General features: G+C 46.3%; 1 long non-coding RNA gene across 1 annotated transcript; it reads left to right on the top strand.

Moving 5' to 3' along the window:
- The first annotated feature begins 685 nt into the window (after positions 1 to 685).
- LOC126068482 (uncharacterized) lies at positions 686 to 5,909 on the top strand. Its single transcript, XR_007515712.1, has 4 exons — positions 686 to 728; positions 2,839 to 2,980; positions 3,891 to 3,998; positions 5,263 to 5,909. It is a non-coding gene; the product is annotated as an uncharacterized LOC126068482 (long non-coding RNA).
- The last annotated feature ends 4,795 nt before the right edge of the window (positions 5,910 to 10,704 follow it).

Here is a 10,704-nt window from a genome sequence, read left to right on the forward strand (position 1 = left end):
CATGTGTGAGGAATGTGCTTCACAGTTCAATTATGTATGTGAGACTAAATGGGCACACCTGTTCAAAAGAAAAGACAAGAAGGCAGGAAGGGACAGGAAAACTGAACAAATGGAAACAGGGAACTCGGGTGAAGGAGAAAGTGTTGACACATCCAGGCACTGGCAAACAATGGCACAAAACAATTTGTGTATTAATTGTTTAACAAGAAACTGATTTGCTCTGTAAACTTTCACCTAAAGCACAATAAAAAAAAAGAGAGAGAGAAAGAGAGAAAGAGGGTTTGCTAAGTTAAAGTGTGTTAGTCAGGAGAGGCTAGGCTTGTGCTGCAGTAACAAACAGCCCCAAATCACAGAAAAGGTCACTTCTAATGGACACAAACTCCACTGTGAGTATAGGGTAAAGCTATTCAGCTATATGCATCCCCTCCCTAATGGAATCAGCTTTGCTCTTCCCCGAAGCATGCTGGGGATGAATTCAGGATGGACTCAGGCTAAAGTACTACGCTGGGAGTGGCATGACTGGGCCAGTGGCCAAGGCCGAGGAATGCCTTAGCAACAGGAAGGAAAACATCTGGGCCTGGACATGAAGTTCCTGGAACATTGCCCAAGGAAGTGGGAGAAGAACAATGAGCTTTGTCCCCAGCTGGAATGGTATATAAGCTTGTGTCCCTTGCTAGGTGGTTGTGGAGTGCTAAACTGGTCCAGCCGCTGCCGTGGGCCGTGGTCTTGTAAGTAAGCTTCCCAAATAAACCATTTGTCATGATTGCTGGTTCTGGAGTCTTTCTTTGGTCTCTTGGAGATGCGGCTGACTTTGGGTTCAGCTGCTGCTGGGTTGTTACCCAACAATTGGTGAGCCAGCCAGGAGACTGAGGAAACCTCCCTGAGCTCTGGACATATGGTGGGGAGAGGGACCTTAGTGGGAGGAATCCTGGGATGGCCCCTGTCCTCCACGTGGGGGGGGGGTTAGGTGGCCCCTGTCCTCCATGTGGAGGGGGGGTTGGAGCTATCTTGGACAGCTGGAGCCCACCGTGTTAGTACGGGGATGCCCCCAAAACGCCTAAGGGCATTGAAGATATGCTGTGTCAGCCGGAGGCCCCAAAGCGAAAGCCAGATTGCCATGCTGAGGCGGCTTGTGTGGGGTGGCTTCTACTGGCAGCACTGAGGGGGCGTCCGATGTGGGGCCAGCCACTAGGGCCCTAATTAGGCAGCTGGAAGCAGAGCTGCAACTGGAGGGTTTGCACGCAGCACATTCCTCCTCCACTGAAACATTAGTGCCCCGTTTGCAGAAGCAAGAGGCGTCTTTGGGGGAAACCCTGGGGTGGACAGCAACCTCTATGTGGGGAGGTCTGGCCCGTATGCTTTTCTGTGGGAGAAATCCCAGGGTGGCCAGCGAACCTCAGCTAGCTCAATCAGTAGAGCATGGGACTGGAGCTAGTTGGAGGGGCTAAACAGGTCCCTAGCTCTGAGAACACCCTGTAACCCCCAGTGCAAAACAAGAGTTAAAACAGCAAGGAAGAAAGAGGGAAAAAAAGGGAGTAAAAAGCCCTTCAAGGTAGCTTGTGTTGAGCGACCCTGAAGAGACCTCAGAATTCTCTGATGGCTGCTTCTGCCAAGTTAACTGAATAGCAAGCTAGCTGCAGCTGAAATGGTAAGGGAAAAACTAAGAGGGGGGCCCACCTCCAGGTTACTAGGCAACTGGGCTGGACCCATGCTTGCACTTGGTGTGGTGGAGGCATGGCCCCACAAACGAATGAGGGCTCTGTCAACTTTTCCCAGATCTTCTTTCAGAAATAATTAAGGTTGAGGATCAAGCCTAACTTCTCTGTCACCAGAGAGGAGCAAAGACCTTGTGTTACAATTAAAGTCCAATGAGGTATACTTTGGGTCTGAAGTCACTATCATTGAGACACTTGCCCCAGCCTGACTATGGATAAGTCCCGTGGGGCCCCTACAAATCCTTATTGCATGTACTGATGATGTTGAGGTATTAATGCACACCTTTGTAAACTTTTGCCTCCAAGTCCTGATGGGAATTGCTGCAGTTAGGGCCGTTTTTAGAGGGGCACAAGGGAACTGTGACGTGGGCTATAGCTAACAGCCTGGCTGCTCAGTCTGGCCACTGACAACCCTCAGACTGATGTATAATGCAAGCCCCTATAGAGATGAGACATCTGGACAAAAAAAAAAAAAACAAAATCAGTTCTGCTCCTGAGAAGCTTTTGTTACGTGTGTGGATAGTCATCAGAAAAGCCTCTATGCTGAGTGGAATATAGTCAAGGAGCAGACCAGTCTTAACCAGCTGACTGCAGAGGCTGAAGCATTATCTGCTCCAGAGCAAAGAAATGTGCAATCGACCACCTCCTGGATTTAAGAGAGGACCATCCTTGGAGATTCACACACCATCCTAGACTGGGCCTACACGCATAGACTGCCACTGTCATCAGAAAACGCTGGATGGCACAGGAAAGCTGACCCACCTACTACGAGACCCTGGCCAAGCCTAAAACCCGTGCAGGGACAGGTTCCCGAGCCAACAGGCCAGGGTGTTCTCAGCAGGTCAATCGTATCTGGGCTTTTTATCCTATACAGAGACCTCTACTGGATCTTGAATGAATTCTTCACACTGTTTATCACCCCAAAACATAGGGGCAATTGAGCACTTCAATGGACAGGTTTAAATGGCTGATGGGAGGGGACAAGACAACCCCTGGCTGAACCACGCCTCTCAGATAAGCAGTCTGGGGTCTCAACGCAGCAGTTCCCTCCAAGGGCATTTCTTATTTGTGCCGTATGTTTGATCAAACTAACTGTTTTATAAAATGTGTTTCTTTGGTTTAGAATTGTTCCTGACAAAAGATCTGGGTTCCACAAAGGCACTGACCAGAGCCCACGAGAGGAGGACAAGCCTAAGGCCTCCCCCACCGAGGGGTGGGAGTCTCCCTCACCCCTCAACCAGCGGTGTGGCCAAGGTGCACCGCAGGTACACAAAGCCCTCTGCTGGGTGACAGGGGATCAAAGGCCACATGCTGAAATGATCATACACTGGACCCCCATTAACAAGCAACATGTTTTGACTTTAGTGGACAGCAGAGCAGAATGCAACCTGATGTATGATAACCCAAATAGGCTTAAAGGGCCACTAACAGCTATTGATGGGTATAGGGGTGGGGCTATCAGGGTGTGCCAAATTAAACTAGTGCTGCAGATTGGAAAGCTATCTCCAAAGGCCCACCAAGTGTACATGGCCCCCACACCAGAATACATTCTGGGCAGAGATATCTTGTTGGGGCTGGAGCTGCAGACCCCCGGTGAGTTCTGGAGCTGTAAAAACTGTAGTGCAAGGTAATGCTAAATGGTCCCCTGTGCAGTTGCACTCCCCAGCTCGGGTCATGGCCCTTAAGCAGTACTGCCTCCCTGGTGGGCACCGAGAAATCACTGAAGCCGTGCAGGAGCTACACCCAGTGGGGATTCTGAGACCAGCCAAGAGCCCCTTCAGTAGTCCTGTCTGGCCAATGCACAAGGCGGACGGCTCCTGGAGAATGACAGTAAACTACTGGGAATTGAATAAGGTGACTCCCCCATTGTTTGCAGCTATACCCAACATAGCACAGATGATGGGGCAAATGAGGGAGGCATTGGGCACTTACCCCTTGGCTAATGCTTTCTTTAGCATCCCACTACACTCAGACAGCCAGGATCAGTTTGCTTTCAGTTGGGAGGTGAGGCAGTGGACTTTCACCATGCTTCCACAAGGGTACCTGGGTAGCCACACCATATGCCATGGCATGGTTGCCACTGACCTCAAGCGGTGGATTTCCCCTGCTGAGGGGGCTGGATTCCATTATACTGATGATGTCATGCTGACCTCTGACTCATTTGCTTCTTTACAGACTGTAGCTGGTGAGTCACGTACCTCCAGTCTCTGGGATGGGCAATGAACAAGGGAAAAACGCAGGGGCCTGGTCTGTTGGTCAAGTACTTTGGTGTTATCTGGTCAGGTAAGACACAAGCCATGTCTGAAGTGGTGATAGATAAAGTCCAAGCCTACCCATGCCCAGAAACTGTGAAGCAACTACAGGCAATTGTCAGGTTCCTGGGGTACTAGCACCCCTTCACACCCCATTTAGCCCAAATCCTATGGTCCCTATATAGGTTAGTGAAAAAAGAAGTGAGGTTGAAGGAGAAACAAAAAGATTGGATGAGAAAGTGATATGGGGGGCTAAAGCGGAAGAGAGAGAGACAGGTGAAACTGGGGTGAGTTCTGGAACAGTGAGGGTGTGAGAAGAAGACAGCGCCCATAAGAGAAGAGAGACAGACACACAGAGTATGAAGAAAGGAGAGGTGTGGGACTGAAAGACAAAGGAAGAGGAGGCCTTCCAGCAGGTGAAGGTTGCTGTAAAGCGAATACAGGCTATAGGATTGTGAATCCAGGGTCAGCCGTGCAAACTGGACATAGCCTGTTACTCTAAGGGGTGTGAGTGGGACCTGTGGCAATGGCAAAGCAACAAGAGAGAGCCACTGGGATTTTGGGTCCAGTTGTGGCGAGGAGCAAAAGAGAGGTACAGCATGTTGGAGAAACAGTCATGCGCAGTGTATAATGCCCTACTGCAAGTGGAAGCAAGTCTTTATCAAGGGCCAAGTTCCCCTTCACTGAGGGCGTTGGAAAGGAACTAATTCCTCTCATCCCCTCCGAGTGATGGGTTGGACCCCCTACAACAGTGTACTAGAACCCTGCTAGTTGTTGCCAATAGTTGGTTGGGGAAGCAAAAGCAAAGCCTATAGGCAAGGGTATACCCATCAACCAAGGGGTGGCTTTGGACATGTGGCTTGCATGGGTGGCTGTAACTGCCCTACAACTGAGTGGGGTGCTGTACCTGGGAGTGGCTGTACATAAAAAAAAAAAAAATTTACACCATCCTCCCCAGTATTCCCAGCAACTGGCAAACTAACAGCTCAGCACAGATACCAGCATACATCATGGTGGTTTTGCCCCTTGTCCCTGTTCTTGCCCCAGGCCACCACTATAGATGTGGAGTGGCAGGTAGAGGTGCTAGCCAGACACAACACAGCTGCACTTAACGACACCAGGTGGGCTATCACCCTTCTGAATGAGGAGACTCAATAAATACTGAAGGTTGTGCTTCAGAGTAGGATGGCCCTTGATATCCTGATTGCCACCAGGGTGGCATCTGGGCCATGATAAAAACTGAATGTTGCCTGTATAGCCCTGATGCCTCTAAAAATGTGTCTTTGTCTCTGCAGGACTGGCAGCAACACATCACTTCTACCAAACATGACACCACTGACCCTGCCTCCAGCTGGCTGCAATCCCTCCGGTCCACCTGGCAGACAGGCTTCTGGGTGATACTGGGACTCTTATTACTATGTCTTTTCCTGTGTTGCTGGTTATACTGAGTATGTGGTCTGGTTTTGCAATGCTCCTCTGCATAACAAGTCCGAGGGCTATTGCGGAAGAGGGGGTAGTAAGATTGTAAGGACATTAGGAAGGTATGCAGGGGTGGAGTATAGGGTAATGCTATTCAGCTATATGCATCCCCTCCCTAATGGAATCAGTTTTGCTCTTCCCTGAAGCATGCTGGGATGAATTCAGGATGGGCTCAGGCTAAGGTACAATGCTGGGAGTGGCATGACTGGGCCAGTGGCCAAGGCCGAGGAATGCCTTAGCAACAAGAAAGAAAACATCTGGGCCTAGACGTGAAGTCCCTGGGAACACTGCCTGCCCAAGGAAGTGAGAGGAAAACAATGAGCTTTGGTCCCAGCTGGAATGGTATATAAGCTTGTGTCCCTTGCTAGGTGGTTGCAGAGCGCTAAACTGGTCCAGCCACCGCCCTGGGCCATGGTCCTGTAAGTAAGCTTCCCAAATAAACCGTATGTCGTGATTGCTGGTTCTGGAGTCTTTCTTCGGTCTCTTGGAGATGCGGCTGACCTTGGGTTCAGCTGCCGCTGGGCTGTTACCCAACAGTGAGTCAAGTGACTCTGCAAGGCAGTTGCTGCCATTCCGTGACTCAGTGGCCCTGCTCGTTTTGAGCCAGTGGTTCCAACGACTCAATCACGACCTCTACTCTCATTGCCAAAAGGGCAAGAGAGAGACTGAAGAACTGAGTGGTGTTTTTCTACTGCCTCCCCAGAGAAACGACACCACTTCTGTCCATGTTGTATTGGCCAAATCTAGTCATGTGGCCTACCTATCTGAGAAGTACATTTTCTGTGTTCTCAGTAAGGAAGAACATGAAGCAGGGTTTGGTGACCCAAAGCATTGCCTCTGCCATATAAAGATAATCAGGAGTTGAGGGAGAACACACTGTATTTAAGCTGGTGCAAGTACCTAAGAATGTGCTATGTATACATAAAAAATGAAGATACCAGAACCAGTAATCACCAGGAGGCAAATGGATAAACAAATTCTGATAGATCCACACAATGGAATTCACACTCGGCAATAAAAAAAGAAGGAGCTGTGGATACGTGGACCACCATGGATCAGTCTCAAAATGTTTATGCTGAGCGAGAGGAACCAAACAAAAAGAGGTACATGCTATTCATTTCTATTAAATACTAGAAAATGCAAAATCTCTGGGTGGCGCAAACTGTTAGCATGCTCATCTGCTACCTGAAAGGTTGGAGGTTTGAGTCCACCCAGAGGTACCTCAGAAGAAAGACCGAGCAATCTACTTCCAAAAAAGCAGCCATTGAGGACTCTATGGAGCACAGTTCTACTCGGACACACATGGGGTCAGCATGAATTGGAATCAACTCCGTGGCAACAGGTTTGGCTAAGAAACTGCAAAAGACAAAAAAAAAAATCCATAGTGACAGAAAGCAGAGTGGTTGTTGCCTGGAGACAGGGGTGGAAGGAAGGATGGATTACAAAAGGCACAAGGAAATATTTGGGGGTGATGAAAATGTTATCTTGATATGATGATCGTGTCGAGGGTGTATACGTATGCCAAAACTGACCACATTTTATCCTTAAATATATACAGTTAACATATTAGAATTATACCTCAGTAAAATCGAAAAAATTAAGATACTGATGCATAATTCTTTCATCCATTATTTACTCCTGAAGAACTCACTTGTTCCCTTTGGTTTTTAAAAGCAATAAAATGAAACTTCATTATACATATCGAGTAGTCTATTCACCACCTCGGTGCTATCTCCTGTCTGCCCCTGATTCGCTGCAAGAAAGAGACTGTTGCCCAGGGCTTTGCGATAAATAGAAAAATCAGATTCAAATGCTGGCTCACGGCTTGCTAGCTGTTTGGCCTTGGGCAATTTACTGAACTTCTCTGAGACACCAACATATTACCTCACAGAACTATTTTGCAAGGGCGTACAAAGCCCTTTCTGCGAGCCTTCCACAGAGCAGACAGTCACACCTCAGGTAGTTGCTCTCAGGTATCTTCCTACCTTCCTGTGGCACCATTTGAAACTTCATATTAGGGTTGTTCTTCTGGTTTTAACAATACTTCATCTTCACTGGTTTCTTGGTCCTGTGTTAAACGTAAACCAAATTTTAGAGGTTGCCAAATGACTCAGTAACCAAAATAACATTTAAAAAAAGTCAAAATTAACATAAAAATCCATGATGAATAAAATGTTAAAAAATCGAAATAGAGACGGGCTCAGTCTCGACAAATTCTTTTGCGAGCCCTTTCCTCAATTCTGGCAATTCTGATTGAGCCGAATTCCTTCATGACTTCCCTTGAAGAATTACTTGAAAAACTTGCAATGTAACTCATTCATTCCCAGGGTATTTGCATCTAGTACCTCAAGTGTGAAGGAATTCGACTCAATCAGAATTGCCAGAATTGGGGAAAGGTCTTCAAAAGGCACTCAGGACCAGACTGAGTCTATCTTTTAGATTTTTTATTATTTTGTTTGTCATTTTTTTATTATTAATTATTTTTACTCTATTAATATAACATATATTATTAATTTTGATTTTTTAAAATATTATTTATTTTGATTGCTGTGTTTTTTGGCAACCTCTTAAATTTTGTGCCTGTGGTGTGTCCCTCACTTGCCTCGTCCTGGTCCTGGCCTGCCAAAAAGACAAGCTTGATTGTCCCAGTTTTGCCTGGATCAGTAGGCTAGGAAAGGAAGCTGGTGTAACATGTAGAGGTGTGTAGGACTTGGAAGTAGAGACCTGAGTTTTAACTCCTTTTTCTGCCCCTTCGCCAGCTGTGTGACCTTCTGTGAGATAGGCTGTGGTTTCAATTTTCCCATCTATAAAATGGGCACAATGACCATCCCATGGGGGTGGAGGGGAAGTGGAATTCTCATGTTGAGGTGAAGAGTGCAGACTCTGGAACTAGGTTCCCTAGGTTCAAATCCCAGCTAAGCCACTTATTAACCACATGATCTTAGTTTTCCTACCTCTACAGAGAGTATGCCAATAAAACCTACTTCAGAGGACAAATTGTGAGGATCAAAGGAGTTAACACCAATAAGGTTCCTAACCAGGACCTGACACAGCATAAGCACTCAATAAACATCAGCTACCATTACTGTCTGGAGCCCGGGGAGTGGGGGGAGGTAGAGGTTAAGAGCTATGGCTGTAAGCCAAAGGTCAGCAGTTTGAATCCACCAGCTGCTCTTTGGGCCACTCTGAGTTGCAACAGGATTTTTTTTTTTTTTTTAGTTTACTGTTACTATCACCATGCTGTCACTTTAGGGATCAAAACTTTTTTAAATTAATTTTTATTGTGCTTTAAGTGAAAGTTTACAAATCAGGTCAATCTCTCACACAAAAATTTATATACACCTTGCTATATACTCCTAGTTGCTCTCCCCTCAATGAGACAGCACACTCCTTCCCTCCACTCTCCATTTTCAAGTCCATTGGGTCAGCTTCTGGCCCCCTCTGCCCGCTCATCTCCCCTCCAGACAGGAGATGCCAACATAGTCTCATGTGTCTACTTGATCCAAGAAGCTCATTCTTCACCAGTATCATTTTCTATCCCATAGTCCAGTCCAATCCCTGTCTGAAGAGTTGGCTATGGGAATGGTTCCTGTCTTGGGCTAACAGAAGGTCTGGGGACCATGACCTCCAGCGTTCTTCTAGTCTCAGCCAGACCATTAAGTCTGGTCCTTTTATGGGAATTTGGGGTCTACATCCCACTGCTCTCCTGCTCCCTCAGGGGTTCTCTGTTGTGTTCCCTGTCAGGGCAGTCATTGTTTGTAGCTGGGCACCATCTAGTTCTTCTGGTCTCAGTCTTCTGGAGTCTCTGGTTTATGTGGCCCTTTCTGTCTCTTGGGCTCATAATTACCTTGTGTCTTTGGTGTCCTTTTTTTCCTTTGCTCCAGGTAGGTTGAGACCATTTGATGCATCTTAGATGGCAGCTTACTAGTGTTTAAGGCCCCAGAAGCCACTCTCCAAAGTGGGATGCAGAATGTTTTCTTAATAGATTTTATTATGCCAATTGACTTAAATGTCCCCTGAAACCATTGTCCCCAGACCCCCGCCCCTCTCACGCTGGTTGAGGATCAAATTTTAGCCCTTTTGAAGACTACAAAAATCCTACTCAAATATTAGCTGTTATTATCACACAGCCTAAAACTGTATCTAAAAATCAAAGCTTTGGCTGAGTTTTGGCTGAGCCCATTCAACTGAAAAGGACAAGCTCTAAAACTGACAGATCAGGACTAAAGGGAAACATGTTACTCTCTAATGAAGACAAGAAGAAAGTCAGCTTTATCAGAAGACAGCCACAATGACTCCATGGATTGTTTCTACACCCAGTGCTGGCTTTTGCCCCCTCCTTTGATGGTCACTGTGAGTCGGAATTGACTTGATGGCAATGGGTTTTGGTTTTGCAGAACTGAATCTCCAAAAGTTTACAGGCCCATAAAAGACCCATAAAACTGAACCGTGTCAAATGAAGTCACCTTGGAAAGGAACCTGGGAAAGTGTCAGAGGTGGAGAATTTTCATTGAGTAGAAACAAAATCTGAACATTTGAAAACTCAGAACACTCAGGAGTTTGCCTTTCTCTTTATTTTTAAGCAATTTGAACATTTCCATTAATAGGGGGGAAAGTTAGTGGGGTTTTCCTGGGTCCACCTTCTTTCTATAGATCTTGAAAAATAACCCCAGAAATATAATTTATAATTAAATCCCTATAGATTTTTATTTCCCAACAAAGGACTGTGTTCTGAAAATTCAGGAAATTTTCCTAGGGCAGAGATGAAAATGATAGACACATAGACAGTATCTGTCATACGAATGCATGCAGGGAAACTTAATAATGGGAGCTTCTTAAAGACCATTCCACTGTATTTGGTAGAAACTTCAGAAATTTAAGTTTAGATTTGAATTCCTAATCCTTGGAATAATGACAACATTTATTTTAAAAAACAAAATAAAAACCAGTTGCCATCAAGTCGATTCTGAGTTATGGCAACCTCATGTGTGTCAGAATACAGCTGCTCCACAGTGTTTTCAATGGCTTCTTTTTCAGTAGATTGACAGGCCTGTCTTCTGAGGCACTTCTGGGTAGACTCAAACCTCCAACCTTTCAGTTAGCTGCCTAGCACGTTAACCATTTGCACTGCACAGGGACAGCATATAAACAAAACCAGCTTGATGATTATTTCTGAGTGAGGTAAGACAAACATAAGCCTCCATTTCCCCTCAGGCAATGGCACCTCCCAGTGCTCCTCTAACTAGTTAGAGTCAACA

The sequence above is a fragment of the Elephas maximus genome, chromosome 27 (genome assembly GCF_024166365.1).
Source record: "Elephas maximus indicus isolate mEleMax1 chromosome 27, mEleMax1 primary haplotype, whole genome shotgun sequence".
NCBI classification, from domain to species: domain Eukaryota; kingdom Metazoa; phylum Chordata; class Mammalia; order Proboscidea; family Elephantidae; genus Elephas; species Elephas maximus.